General features: G+C 41.3%; 1 protein-coding gene across 2 annotated transcripts in view; it reads right to left on the reverse strand.

The window, feature by feature from the left end:
• Window positions 1–16,122, reverse strand: part of LOC149262809 (aluminum-activated malate transporter 9-like) — a 167,955-nt gene that overhangs the window by 110,780 nt on the left and 41,053 nt on the right. The window lies entirely within an intron of this gene.

Raw genomic sequence — 16,122 nt, forward strand, 5'->3', positions numbered from 1 at the left:
CTTGCCCATTTTGCATCGGTGACCTGGTGCCCATGGCTCCCAACAAGTAAAACATAGTTTCCTCCTCTGGAGGTCTCTCTTGGTCTCCTCATCTAACTGCCCACGCCCTTGGGCTGCTCGCTGTGGTGGGGGCCTAGTGTCATTCCCATTCTGTGGGTAGGGAGTCCGTGATGGAATGTGTGCTCTAGTCTTGGGGATTGCCCCCTGCAAATCCCTAGCACAAGTCACAGCCTCCTGCAAGGTAGAGGGTTTGCAAGACTTCACTAGTCCACGCAATGGCTCCAGTAACCCCTCTATAAATGTGTACACTCTCCTGGCATTAGACAAGTCTGGCACCATAACTGAAACCCTCAAAAACTCTGATATGTAACACTTGGGGTGTCCAGTCTGTCTAAGTTGGGTCAACTCCCTGAAGTGAGCCTTCGAGTCCCTCCTATCAAAATGCTCCACCACTCTCCATGTGAAGTCCTCATAAGAGGTCACGTTGGCATGCCCTAGTGTGGACAAGCCATGAAACCACCAATCGTGTGCCTCCCCCTCCAAGTGCAAGGTAGCCATTTTGATGGCTTCCACCTCCGTCATCCAATTAAGCTGGAAATAAGTATCCAACTTCTCCACCCAAGCTCGAGTTGTGCACTTGGTAGAGCCATCATATGTGGGGCAGTACATCCAATAGTACAGTGCAACTCTGAGCTTTGTGTGCTCGATCCCCCATTGTACCTACCCTTCTCATTCTGTTTGAGTTGGCTATAATCTCTTAATGACAAGGTTGCTTTGAAATCTTCCCCCATGGATTGCCACTCCCTGAAGAAATCTCCCATAGGCATTTGGTCATCCAGCCCTCCTTGCTCACTACGTGTTGATGGTAGGAAAGTATGCAGCGTGGTTCTGGTTAGCCCACTGAAAGCTAGTGGATGAGTGGTTGATGAAGGGTGGTCATACTGTAGTGAGGCCCCTGAAGTCTCTCCAAATAGGAACTCACGATGAATGCTCTTGTCCCTATTCTGCTATTTGATCTCCTCCAACAACTCCTTTTGCCCCTTAGCTAAATCATTTAGAGCCTTCAAGAGGCTATCATATGTGGCTTCCTCCTTACTCTTTGACTCCCCCATATTCACTACTACTACTACCTTCCCACGTGCCTCCATATCAGGTGTAATCTCCAACTCCCTTTCCCTGCTCCGATACCCCTGTCTCTAGTAAGTCACTTTTGCCTATCCTCCTCATTCATAGGAAAGTCCCCCCACGGCTGAGCCAAGATCGGAGTTATGATACCACCGTAATGTTCCTAATTAGGAAAAACACTGGTATGCAAAGCAAAACAATACATGCAACACAAAATTTCAAACATTTAGTGAACACCCATGAAAACTCTAGAAATGTCAACTAGCTGAGCCATTTTATTAAGTAATTGGAGCAATAGTACAATAGTGTGGAAGGAGTGCACCTGGGCTTGCCTCAATGGCAAGCTTGAAAAGACCCAGGTGATAAAATAGCAAGCCCAAATGAAAGAATAAGTTGCTCCAATGATGCCCTACGCTGCCCCAGAAAACTACATTGTCTGTTGGAAAGATGCTGCTAGAAACCCCACTTCCGGTGCTCAGAAAATTCTATAAAATTAGCCCCAAGCTCCTCACAAATAACCCACCAAAACCCAGAAAGGGTTTGGTCTGGTTCTGACCCCCGAAATTCGGCCCTAAATACCACATCCTCCTCCAACAACTGGGAAATATAGCCTGCCTACAAACTCCAAGAAAAAGCCTCCAATCACTCCCAAAATGTTGAGTCTCCCTACCCCAAGGTTCTCCTTATTTCTCCCAGCAAAACCCAGCTCCAAAACTCGTCCCACAAACTCCCACATGTGCCCAGTAAATAGCTTTTGTGCTAGCCCCGGATGCACCGAATCATGTTGCCCTCAATCAGCAATCTCCTGCTCCAAAACTCCTCAAATAGGTTGATCTCTCCCTAAAGTTCCTATGCCAAATTTCTCCCAACGATTACTACACTTAAGACAACTAAAATGACCCAAGTGTAACCCTCCTACATCCTCTTGGAATACGCACTAGCTGAGCGAGTGGTCAAGTTTTTAGCTTTGAATCCCTCCAAAATCCTCTCCAAATTGGTACAATTTGACCTCCCTAGTGTGGTACTCTAAGTCCCCCGAAGAAAGGTTGAGCTCTCTACTTGGAAAGCTCGGTGCTGAACAACAAAGTGACCCGGCTAAGCAGCTCGAGCAACAAGAGTAAGTTCAATTGGCAAAAGACCTAAAATGAGGCTGAGCTTCTCCTATTTATAATTTGTGAGTTCTTTTTCCCAAGTGGGCCACTCCAACAAGCTATTCGACCTCCTTTCCTTGGCTATTTGAATTCCTTCCTAGGCAAGTGCGTTTCCCCCTATGCATGTGGCCCCCACGCTCCACTAGCGAAATATTTTGGCCTCCCTTTTCTCCTAAGGCTTTCTCCCAAAAATCCGTTGGTCCCATGGTGAGCAAAAATGCCAAAATTGTGGAAATAAACTTGAGACAAATTAATTTAGGAAGGGACATTACAAAGAGATTCATCATTCGAACATGGAGGGAGGTTCCAACAAGAGATAATTTCATGCACATGAGTATGTTGAGGTAGGCATACGGGGTTTGTAAGGTGAACTCGCGAAGGAAGGACTAGGCGCAAAGTAGGTGCAAGAGTTGAAGCACACAAGGATGTGTGGATTTACGGAATGGCAAGAGAAAAGCAGATGGACACACAGCGTAGTTTGGATTCCCGCTAGCTTAAGTGGGTGCAACCATTGTGTGCTCTGAATCCTTGCATAGCAAATGCAAAGGAGCATGGTTGAAGAGAAAAAGTAGGTGGAGACACTGTGTATTCTGAAGTCCTGCGAGGTGGAGCAAGGGGAACATAGTGCACACGGAGTCCTAGTTGGTAGAGGGGAAACTTTGTGCATGTTTGAAACACCTACAAGTGAGCAAGTGAAGACACTATGCATTTTGGAGTCATGCGAGGTGGAGCAGGTGAAACACAGTGTTACTATGGAGTTCTAGTAGGAAGAGGGAAAGCTCTGTGTGGTTCAAATATCTATGGGTTTAGCAGATGGAGATTTAGTGTGGTCTGGATTCCTGGCTGAACAGGAGGAGACACTAGGGGATATAATCTTAAGCTAAGCAGGTGGAGGCGGGGTGGTCTCTAGATTCCTCTTTGATCAATTGATTGGCATCGACTTTAATTCACTTGAGCACTTACTCCTCAAACTTTGAATCCAGCTCAGGGGTGGTCAGTTGCAAGAAATTTTGCAATGTAGTTGGCCTATGATTGGGTGGAGAGTTGAAGTCTCTCCCTCAGTTGCCAATCATTAAGCTCTACAAATAAGTGTATCTACTTGTACTTCTGTTGCATTATGAATGTTGAATGGTATTGTTGTGGGTTATAACAATGAAATATCTATATTGCTTATGAAGGAATGGTATTATTCCTGGTTACCTGTGATGAGACACATGCGTGATGGTTCTCACGGTTTGATACGGATTTGTAGATCCTTGTGACTGTTGCTAATCTCTTGAATGCATTGTTACTTACCTAATATGTATGGTTGTTGTTTAGTTCAACTGACTATGACCGTGTGTGATTTTATTGTTGATATGCATGAGTATCATGGATAATGGTTATGTATAGATTGGTGGAAGTCTATGGTTGATGTGTATGTGGCATGTTATATCAGTGAATTTGATAGTGCCCGTTGTAGACATGCTGAAATTTTATTTCCCTGCTACAGCTATGTCTAATGCTTGGAGCATTGGCATAGGAATGAGGGATTTATCCATGTTATATTAATGGTGCAAAGCATTGTTGGTCACCTAGAATGGCTCCGTAAGCCATTGGGGTCCTTAAGACTCTAAGTTTAGTTGTCGATGAACAATGGGCTTGCGCTTGGGATAGATGAACATTGCTAAGACTTGCAGGAGTCAGAGCCGTGGAGGCTATAAAGAATGTTTGTTTGTTGTTGGATATATTTATGCCCTGGGGAAGGGAGACGTGCCTCCATGGGATGGGAGTTGACGTCAGCGGTTGGATTCATTTACGTCCCAGGAATGGAAATTTACCTTCGCAGAACAGAAAACTTGGCATCGTTGGTAAAAGTTGTGAATTGTCGAGAGTCCGGAACGCGGGAAAGTTCCAGTTATCTGTCGTGTATATTCATGTTGCGCTGTGCCAAGGTTGCAAAATAACTTCAAGGAGTGGGCATGTGATCCAGGTGGATATTGGTGGCCACCGGCCTATTCCACGTGGACCACCATTGTTGTTTATTTTCAGTTTCCTTAATTGTAGCACAACTTACTAGTTTTGGCAATTTTTCAGGTGCTAAACTTCCGAAGTCGTTTTGAGGGGCTAAAAGATGTTTTTAGGGAAAACGGAAAGACGGGAAAAATTGCCAAATTTGATTTTAAATTTTTTGAATTGTTCTTCGAGATCTTCAAAACAAGGTATTATGATAGCCAAACGGAGATCATATGCCAAAGTTACGACCCCGGGAAGGTGATGTACCGATTTACCCAAACGAGGTCCACAGTTTTGGCGCTTCATCTCCTAGGGTTAGGTTTTTGGATGTTTACGGTTTTCCATTGTTTCTCAATAATAAATAGGCCCTTGAGCCTCATTATAACACAGTTCAGAGGCATGTATCCACCACATCTCTTCTCAGAGGTAAGCTACCATCGCCCGAGCTAGTTTATTTCCATTTTTGTCTGTAAGCATAATTCAGTTCTTTGATATTAATGAAATGAAGTTTTATTTCTGTTGCATCTCTTTGTTTATGTGTATATCTGTATTTTGTTGCGTTCATGCATGAGTCTGGATCAGTGATATCAGAGCGATCTGCTCTTTCTTTTTTTTTCTTTGCATGCCCCTAATGAGGTCAGGGTATAAGGAGTTAGGGCTTGCACTGGTTGAACCTTTGCAAGACCAACCTCGCAAACCTTGACAGCCTTCCATGGTGGAAGGAAAGAAAGATGAGGGTCCAGGAGATCCTTTTAAAATATTGCTCGAGGAAACCCTCGAGCGACAAAGGAATGCGATGATGGATAACTTTGCCCAGATCCTTTGGCGGCTACCCATCGGTGACGCATCTTCATCTAGCAACCACCCTTGAGGCACCACTCCTTTCAAGGTACAAGTTAACTTTGGCATTCCCATATTTGAAGGTTAGATAGATGCAGATGCCATAGATAGATGGTTAAATTTGTTGGAAGGATATTTTTCTGTTCATGACTTTTCCAATCAGGAAAAGAATACTTTTGCACTCCTCAAAGTTGCCCCACATGTCAAGGACTGGTCGGAAACCAACTGTGAATAAAAGAACAAGAGGGAATTCTCATTATTTTCAGACGCACCCACTTGGAATTCTTTCCGAGACGCCATCAAATAACAATATTACCCGGTCGGGAGCTATGAAGATAAATACATAAATTGGACCACATTGCGATAGGGAAGGGACCAAGATGTGCCAGAGTTCACAAATGTGTTCCATACCCTTCACACGACGTTGGGTATCAAGGATTATGAGCGGAATTTGGTACTCAATACTGCGGCTGCCTACACAAGTTCATCCAGGACGAGATTGAGTTCTCGGACATCTCCTCGCTTGGCACCACTTATCGATACGTTGTAAAGATTGAGCAAAAATTTAAACAGAATAAGCGAGACTTTGGATTTGCGAATCCGAAGCAAAAGAAAGACACCCCCAAACCGCAGAACAAAAGACAAAGCCAAGGCGGGGCGACCCAGGTCAACCCCCAAAGTCGCAAGCAAAGAACAACACAAGTGAGTGTCGAGCCAAGCAGTCACTAGTGGCCGAGTTGAAGGCTTCCGAATCAGATGCATGTTCTGACTCTGAGTTAGAAACCGACAAGGGGAATGACAAAGGGAGGAGATTATCGATGCGGAGCCTAGTGCCACCATTGCCACCACCAAGATCTAGAAGGATGAGCCCGAAGATCCAGAGGAGGGGGAGCGACTCTTCCACTCACAGATGTGGGTGAAGGCTTCTCCGCTGCAATTCATTGTTGACAGCGGAAGCCAAAAGAACCTCATTTCAGCAGAGGTCGTGAAGCGGTTGGGCCTACCAACCACACCACACCCACAGTCGTACACCATCGGGTGGCTTCACCAAGGGTGAGATCTCTGCATCAGCCAATAGTGTCACCTTCCCTACAACATCAAGCCCTTCACAGATGAGGTACTGTGTGATGTTGCTCCTCTTGAAGTTTGTGATGTATTATTAGGCCAACCATACTTGTGGAAGCGGCATGTTGTGTATGAGTCTAGGCCTCGCACTGTTATTATTACTTTGGGCAATAAGTTGTATAGGATACCGGAGGTAGCACCGCCTACCACCATTTCTTTGATCACTGCGAAGCAATGCAGTAAGATCATTTCCCAGACTGAGAAATTTGTTTTCCTTATGATTCGCCCTCAGGGCAAGAAGAAGATTGTGGCCACGGCCTCTAGACAGGGCTCCTCCGCATGACAGCAACAGATGGAAAAGGTTGTGGAGGAGTACAGGGACATCTTCACCTCACCCATAGGGGTACCTCTACACTGTCAGGTCAAGCACTCCATCAATCTGACCCTGGGCACACCGCTACCCAATGGATCGATCTATCGACGCTATGTTCTGGAGAACGATGAAATCAAGAGGCAAATTCAGAAGTTGTTGCAGAAAGGGCACATCCGGCCAAGTTCATCACCCTATGGGAGCCCGATCGTGTTCGTACAGAAGAAGGACGAGCCTTGGAGACTCTATATTAACTATCTGGTGCTGAACAAGATCATTGTCCAGAATAGATATCCAATCCACGGATTGATGACCTTCTGGACCAGCTCAAGGGGGGCAAATATTTCAGCAAGATTGACTTGAAGTCCGGTTATCACCAGGTACCGATCGAACCCTTCGATGTGTGGAAGACTGCCTTCAAATCCAAGGAGGACCTTTTCGAATGGCTGGTCATGCCTTTCGGGTTGACGAATGCCCCCGCAACCTTCATGAGGTCGATGGAAAACATCTTGGGACCCTTCACCAACTCATTCGTGGTGGTGTATCTGAATGACATTCTGATTTTCAGCCAGAGTTGGGAAGAGCACCTCCACCATATTCAACAGGTCCTCCAAACCCTGTGGCAACACAAGTTGTGTGCAAATTTGGAGAAATACACTTCCAGCATGACACAAGTTCAATATATGGAGTACATAATTGATGAACGGGATGTGCATGTGGACTCAGCCAAGATACAAGTCATGCGGGATTGGCCAATCCCAACCACTCTAACAGAGCTCCGCAACTTCTAGGTCTTGCCAAATTCTACCAAAGGTTCATGTTGGGGTTCTCTCATATCACTTGGCCTTTGAGTCAAGTCGCCAAGGGAGGAGCAAAAGCAAAGTTCTATTGGTCTGAATCCCAACAGAAGGTGTTTGTTGAGTTAAAGCATCGCCTCTGCTCAACACCAGTGCTCACATTACTAGACCTTCAACAACCATTTGAGATCGAGACAAATGCCTCCAACTATGCTATTGGTGCAGTTCTTACTCAACAGGATCATCCCGTGGCATATCACAGTGAGACACTTTCAGACAGTGCGAAAGTATCCCACCTATAACAAAGAGATGTATTCCATTGTGCAGGTCTGCCGATAATGGAAGCATTACATTTTGGGAAAGGAAGCAATCATCCACACAGACAATCGACCCCTGCAGTTCATACAAACATAGGGGAAGTTGCAGAACGATTGCCATCAGAAATGGTCGACATACCTGCAACAGTTCCATTTGAACATTAAGTATAAAAAGGGCAGCACCAACAATGTTACAGATTGCCTCAGCCAACCATCGGTCATGGCACTAACCATTGTGTTCGACTCTTATGGGCACGAGACTGTGGAGTGGCCGCATCTTTACAAATGCGATCCAAAATTCGGCAACACATACCAGACACTCCTGGAAGGCAAGCAAGTTCCAAATTTTCACCTCCATGATGCACTATTATGCCACTTCTCTCTTCCTTCAAGAAAGCGTGCCAAGATGATTTAGGAGGCACACTATAGTCGGGTCACTGTACATTTCGGGGTAAGAAAACAGTGGCAGTGTTGCAACAATATTTTTATTGGCCAAACCTTCGACAAGATGATAGAAACTACATCAGTTCCTGCACCATTGCCAAACCAACCATCAAGAAGCAAGGCCTATACACTCCTTTGCCTACTCCTAGTCAACATTGGAAATCCATCTCCATGGATTACATGTCGGGCCTTCCTTCTACTAAGCATGACAACAACCACGTTTTCATGGTCGTCGACAGATTCTCTAAGATGACCATTCTAGTGGCCTATAAGAAGAGTATTCCAACAGAAGCCACTACTAAGCTCTTCTTTGAACGAGTGTAGGTACGCTTTGGGATCTCACAGTTCATTATCTCAAATCGGGACAGCAGGGTCCCAAGTACATTCTGGTCAAGTATCTAGTCGATGTTGGATACCATGCTCACTAAGTCCTTGGCTTTCCACCCCCAAATTGATGGCCAAAAAGAGGTCGTCAACAGGACGATCGTATGTATGTACAACTCGAAGCATCCACGCACATGGGATGATACCCTCCCCTATGTCCAGCACAACTACAACAGAGCTCTCCATAGCTCAATTGGCCACAACCCCTTTCAAGTGGGGTTTGGATTCCAGCCACCATGTCCCATTGATGTTGCCATACCATTTGCAGCTACTCAAGCAAATTTGGCTCATGTCAAGTCCGAAGCTCACAGGGCTAACATCTTCATTGAGCGCATTCAGCACATCTGCCAGTAGGTCCATGACATATTGGATAGAGCCAATGCTAAGTACAAGCAACATCATGATCAGCACAGGGTGCCATACAGATTCTAGGTGGGCGACAAAGTTTGGTTACATTTGCAGAAGGATCACCTCGATGGGCCCCACCGCAAGCTTAGCCCACTCCAATATGGGCCTTACACCATCACTAAGGCTATAGGGGACAATATTCATCATTCCACCATTCCTTGGCCTGCACCCAGTGTTCAATGTGGACCACCTTAGACCATACTTTCCACCATTACTAGACACATCAGACATTGCAAAACAAGTCACACCACAGAGTTAAACCCAGACTGCATGGAACAGACCACAACTGATCAGATCATGCACACACAAATCAAGAACACTTGCCAGTAGAAGATCCAAGTGTATCGGGTTGTCAAAGCTGGCCAACACCTGCACCAAGACAAGTGACTCACCAGAGACCAAGTTCAGCAGAAATTTCATCATCTCATGGTGGCACTCAACGCAATGGGGACCATTGCTTCCTAAGGGGAGCGGATTGATCGAGGTGGATATTGGTGGCCACCCGCCTATTCCTCGTGGACCCCCACTATTGTTTCTTTACAGTTTCCTTAATTGTAGCACAACTTACTATTTTTGACAATTTTTTGGGTCCTAAACTTCTAGAGTCGTTTTGATGGACCAAAAGACGTTTTTGGGAGAGAACAAAAAAGTCCCAAACCGGTTCACTTATTTTTATTTCGGTCTCCTCTTCAACATCTTCGAAACGAGGTATTATGATAGCCAAACAAAGATAGTATGCCAAATTTACGACCCAGGAAGTTGATGTACCAATTTACCAAAACAGGGCCCAAAGTTTTGGCGCTTCATCTCCTAGGGTTAGGTTTTTGGATGTTTAGGGTTTTCCATTGTTTCTCAATAATAAATAGGCCTTTAAGCCTCATTGTAGCACAATTCAAAGGCATGTAACTACCACACCTCTTCTCAGAGATAAGCTACCATCGCCCAAGCTAGTTTATTTCCATTTTTGTATGTAACCATATTTCTGTTCTTTGATATTAATGAAATGAAGTTTTATTTTTGTTGCATCTCTGTGTTTATGTGTACATCTGTATTTTGTTGTGTACTTGCATAAGTTCATATCAGCGCGGTCGATAGAGAGTGCAAGACGAGAAAATGCCCATCACATGTCGCTATGAATTTCTATCGCATCGTCGAGGAAGACTATGGTGTCACCTCCTATGAACATAGTGGCATGGTTGACAGAGGGCGAAACAGAATCTCCTTTCTGTCGTTAAACGAGAAAGTGTTGTTTTGCACGAGGGCTCAGTGTATGGTGGGTGTTTTAAGTTGAGATAGCAGAGGCCATATGGGACACTGACGACATGTACCAGTGACATGGTAAGTTTGTTGACATGGCACACTGTCAGCTGACATGCGACAAACAAATATGCTTTTTAGGATGGCCAAGTGCTCATTTTTAGATGACACATAGCACCACTGAAGGATGTCGGTGTTAGGAGGTTGTCACCCTAACATCAGCAATGTTGAGAAATCTAAGGCATTTGCATTAAGTGATTTCTCTTCTATTAGTGACTGCTTGTGAATTATTTTTACTTGTTTAGATTAGAATCTTCTTCATGTTAAATTATTAGTGTTCTTTTTCATCAAACAGTAACCAATGCATGAACATAAATACACAAGAGACACAACATGTAGGCTATAAGCCAAGGCCAAAAACCTCTCTCTTTGAGAAGAAAACCCGCACAAATTCTTCTTATAGAGATTCCAATTGACAAATACCAATACCAATACCCTTGACCTATTAACCACTCCAAGACCAAGACACTAATTCTCTAGACTGTCTTCTCCTTCCTCTTCTTGGTTCCTCCTTCACTTTGACCTTGAGATCATCTCCTCTAACTGTGGTATATATATACTCATCTGAACTATATCCTTCTGCTGTAGCATCGAGACTCTTTCTCAAACATCCGAACCCTTATTAATGTGATATCCTTTCATCATTGATCTGAGTTCCTTATGTACTTTGTCACTGCAACTGTGATCCGAATTCCTTGACCTTCAGAGATCTGAAGTTCTTGTGTAGTTACTATTTTATTCCAAGAGAGAGGTGTTATTTGCCAAGTAAGAGATTCTCAATTTAATTGATTCATTCCATGAGAGAAATCACTTTTGTTAATCCATTAAAGGTGAATGACTTTGGACTATTTTATAAACAATAGTATCATAATAATAATAATACTAGTAAGGAAAAAAAAATATTAATTCTTGACTCGTATAATCATGATTGATTTGATTTTAAAGTGGATTCCATATGTCGAGATCATCCTTGATCATTTAGACATGATTTTCAATTTTTGGAAAGTCACTTCCAAATTGAGATGTGACTTACTATTTTTTGAAAGCCATATTAGAATTGTCAGGAATGAAATTTTATTATAAGTGGTTCAAACAAAACTGAAAGATATGATTTCTTCTTAAAAAAATCAACCCTAAGCTGCCAAATTTTAACACTCCCTCTCAGCTAGGGATGAATTTCTTTCTGCATCAAAGATCTTTGCTTCCTTTGATCTCTTTCATTCATCTCAATTCAACTTTGCCCTATAACATCTGTAACAATGAAGTCACAATCTAAAGAAGAATCATCCCCTTGACACAAATTGGGAAAGGAAAGGATCATCACATGGACAAGACTCAAGTCACACACATAAGAATCAAACACAACCAAGTTTCATTAAGTGGTGGAACACCTGCATCCTAGAAAAGTCTCACTACACCTATTGGCCAGATAGGTGCCTCTTCCCACATCCCAGACTGTGGGTTGGATGCATACTAAGGCCTACTCTTGCAACACAAACTACACAAGAGGCCCCTCATCCTCAGGAGCTTTCTGACATCATTCCCTAATCCTGTAAGCTCTGACATGAGAAAAAGGCAGCTCAGTGTTCTCGAAGTTGTGACCGCTTCCCAGAAGGGCCATGTCCGTAAGTCCAAGATGCTCTCTAGAAACCAAGAACTTTCCTTTCGGTAAAGATTTTGTAAGAATGTCAGCGATCTGATCATCAGTGAAGATGTGATAAAGCCTCACTCTCCTCTCTACACCCATATCCAGGATGTAGTGATACTTGATCTCAATATGCTTGGACTTATCATAAAACACAAAATTTTCTGCAAGACGAATCCCACTCTTACAATATATAACTATTGTGTCTAGAACTTGCTCAAATAGTTCCCCAAAAAGCTTCCTCGGCCAAACTATCTCACAGCTAGCCATTCTAGCAGCAATGTACTCAACTTCAACTGTACTCAATGCAACAGACTTATGCTTTCTGCTCATCCAAGAGATCATGGCAAATCCCAAGCTAAAGCAGCGCCCATAAGTGCTCTTTCTATCAGCAGAGTTACCAACCCAATCAGCATCAGTATACCCATGAAGTCTTACATTTTTAGCAGTGTATTTCAATCCTAAATTGATAGTTCCATTCAAGTATCTGAGTACATGTTTTGCAGCAATCTAGTGGTCATGAAAGGGATCAATCATATGTTGACTTAAAGCGTGTACAACAAAGCATATGTCAAAGACTTAGAGTTTACCAAAAACATCAAAGCACCAATGAGTTGTCTATTCTCTGTGGGATTTGCCAAACTAGGTCCTACAGCTTTGCCACATAATTTCTTAAAATTAATTTCCATAGGCATATGCATGGAGTTACATTCTACCATAGAAAATCTTTCAAGAAGCTTAACAACATATTTTTCTTGAGAAAGATAAATTTCACCAGGTCTTTACCAGACCTCTAGACCCAGAAAGTAATGCATCAAACCAAGGTCTTTCATTTCAAATTCAGAAGTTCACTCCCTCTTACACTAAGGATAAGAGGTTCTCTTTCTATCAAGAATAAATCATCAACATACAATACCAAAATCAAAAATATACCTTGTACTGTCTTGAAGTAGAGGTTTCGGTCTGTTGTCGCACAGATTGTCACGACAACGCTCAGACCGGGGGCTGTCACCCTGATCCCCGATATCTCCGTTTAAGACTGTCTCCCGCGGCTAAGTAGACCCTATAGGGAAATGGATGACCAACTGTGAATCAGTTGGTTTGGGAGACGCGAAAAGAAACCAACACTAAATAGATTTTATTAATTTAATGGACCAGTGCCTTATGGGGTTAATGTTTAAATGATTACTTACTAAATGTTGCAGAAATGTAAACCATGTAGAGCAATCATTTATCATCAAATAACTCAAACAAAGCTTAAATTTTATCAGATGCGAGAAAATGCTTAAATGATACTCCAGCGATTTAAAAGTTCGAAAGATAAAGATCGATACACAACCATGTAATTTTAAACGTTAAGCAGATATCACATTCATGATTATTCAAGCATGCTAAATCACATAAAAAATTATAAACATTGATTCCACATCAAAATTTTAATCTCAGCAAGAAAACATAAAATGTGATAAATCCCTGAGCTAATACTGAATCTGGCAAAAAATTTCCGAAATATTTTTATGTTTTTCAAAGAAAATTAAAGGCTGAATGAAACTTTGAATCAAAAAATCTAAATAAAACTAAACTAAAAGAAACATTTTTTTTATTTATTTTTTATTTATTATTTTTTATTCATTTAAATCAAACAACTAACTAAATCTAAAATCCAAACTCTAAACTCAAAAAAGAAAATTTTTGTCTTTTTATGTTTTATGTTTTCTATGATTTTTTATTTTTATAATTTTTTATGATTTAAATCTAACCTTTAACAAAAAGAAAAATGAACTTTTTAACTTCTTTAACCTTTTTTATTTTATTTTTTATATATTTTATTATTATTATTATTATTATTATTATTATTTTTAAAAGGCTTTAAACTTAAAACAAAAAAATGAAAAAATAAAATTTAATCTAATCTAAGACTAAACTTTAAAAATTTAAATCTAAATTAATAAAAGCTTATTTAAAATAATACTAACTCAAAGCTTTAATAAAATCCTAAATCAAATAAAACAAAACCCTAAAAATATAAAATCGACCTTTCCTTTTTTTTATTTTTATTACAACGTAAGAAATTTAAATTTAAATCTAAATAAAAAAAAAGTGAGCTAAACTAAAGCCAGAACTAAATGGAAAAATGAAATACATACAAGATTAAACGCTACCCTAACTAAACTATAATCTAAATGTAATGAAACCAAAATCTAAAGTTCTGAAAATGCATTTACGCTGAACCAAAAACGACTTATTCCTACGCAGACGGAGAGGAGATTTACACACAAATAGTTCAGCCGTAGTACCACCAAAGTGTGTTCCCTGGCCCGTGTAGAATGTAGAAATCGTTAGTAGGTTTGTAACGGCGGATTTCGCTGTGCGTAATGTGTGCAGGTGTGACTGGAGCAGAACAGGAGCCTGCGTGCAGGAGAAGTGCAACAGCGTGAAAGAGAAGAGGCCCATGCAGGTTTGCAGGTGGCCCATCGATCAAACAAACTGCGTTAACCCTGTTTCAGAATCAAAATTAACAAAAAATTGTTGAGTTTTTCGGTGTATGCAAGACGGGGGAATGGAAATCACGTGGAGATTAATGCGGGTATAGCTTATGGTGCGGATTAGTAGAAAGTTTGACGGCAGCAAGGGACCATGTTTTTATTTTTTTGTTTTTGTTTTGCTGGCTTGCAGGTTCAAGAGAAAAGGATACGTGAGGATGCAGGCTGGAAAGAAAGCGCAGGCAGAATGGATAATCGAGCGGATGGTTGCTACGTTTATGGTAATGGAGGACGCAGGGGTTTCTGGGTTTAGCATGGAGGAGAGCCGTCAAAAAGAAAAAGAAGTGGCAGCGAGTAACGGTGATAACTGAAGTTTTTTAAATAAGCAAATTTTGCGTGGGACGTCAGGCTACGGAATGAAATGGAGAAGTGCAGGTCCAAAATTCGAATTTTCTCCCAAAGAAATTTGAAGAACCCAAGCAACAGTAAGCAGATTGCCCAGAAAAACCACTGAAGCTTTCCACAAAATTAATATTTGAAATTCCCTTCTCCAAATTTGCCTGATAAAACCCTGAAAATTTCTCAAACACCTGCACCTGTAACCTGCAAAAGAAAGGGAAACCTAAAATAATATGTGCATAAAACAAAATTAAAACCCTAGATCAGCATTTACAACTTTTGACTCTTAAACAGCCATTTTTATCAATAATCAACAGTAATATTATCAAAATTCCAGATTTATTATGAAATACTTCAGAAATCTTCCATGCAAATTAGAAAACAAACTTAAATAATAAACCCAGGATCGAAACTGGCTGGGCTCTTCAAGGAAATGCTTGCGGGAGTTCGCTGGTTCAGCCGAGAACTTCCCCAAACGCCCACTAATCTTCTTCAATAAGGGTTTCCTGCACAGCTCACTTCAACCATCAATAAAGAGAGAAAAAAAACAGTACTAGATCTCAAATGCAATGGAGATACCTGCCATTACTTCAGAAATTCTAATACCATTCAAACCCTAGCAAGTGAACAAGATAACTGTGTTCAACAATACTCTACAATAAGCTGTTACTAATGGCTGGAAATCAAAATATGCAGAAAATAAAATAGCTCACAGCACTTCAAGAGAGTAACACCAGCGAGATTTCAACCCCAAAGTCTTTCTTTATTAGCACCAGAAAAAGTTTACAAGAGAGCTTCTTCAGCACAAGACTCACAGATCCATTGATCTCAAATGACCCCTAGCACCCTATTTAAAGGAAAAAATCCCAACAACTAGTTCGAGTGATCCACGTCAAAATGATCTCGACTGTCGATGAGGATCAAGATATCTCTTAATCTCATCCGTCGAATTTTTAATGCATTAAAAAATTGAAATTCTGCATTTATTTACTCAAAATATTATTATTTTATTATTTCTAAGTTTTTTATTATTTTATTAATTTTCTTTTCATTTTTTTTTTTTTTTTTTTATTTATATCTTTAATTTTTTATTGTTTTTTTTTCAACTTTTTAATTTTTTAATTTTTAATATTTTTAAATGGATCCTCGAACTTAGCTTTTGGAAAAATCACCTAGGACCTAGGACTTAGGACTTATGAGGGGATTAAAACATTTCCTAACCCTCAAGACACTTTACATCCCAAGGGGGAAAACCCATTTGACATAGACCCTCATAAACCACCCAGTTCTGCGACACAACTATAATCTAGCAGATTAACACACTAGGATTCTTTTAAGATTCTAATGACAAAATTCATTCCGGCTTTGGGGTTAGGCTGAAG

This window comes from Pinus tabuliformis, chromosome 6 (assembly GCF_031772625.1).
Source record: "Pinus tabuliformis cultivar Carrire ecotype Pingquan chromosome 6, CPIR1, whole genome shotgun sequence".
NCBI lineage: Eukaryota > Viridiplantae > Streptophyta > Pinopsida > Pinales > Pinaceae > Pinus > Pinus tabuliformis.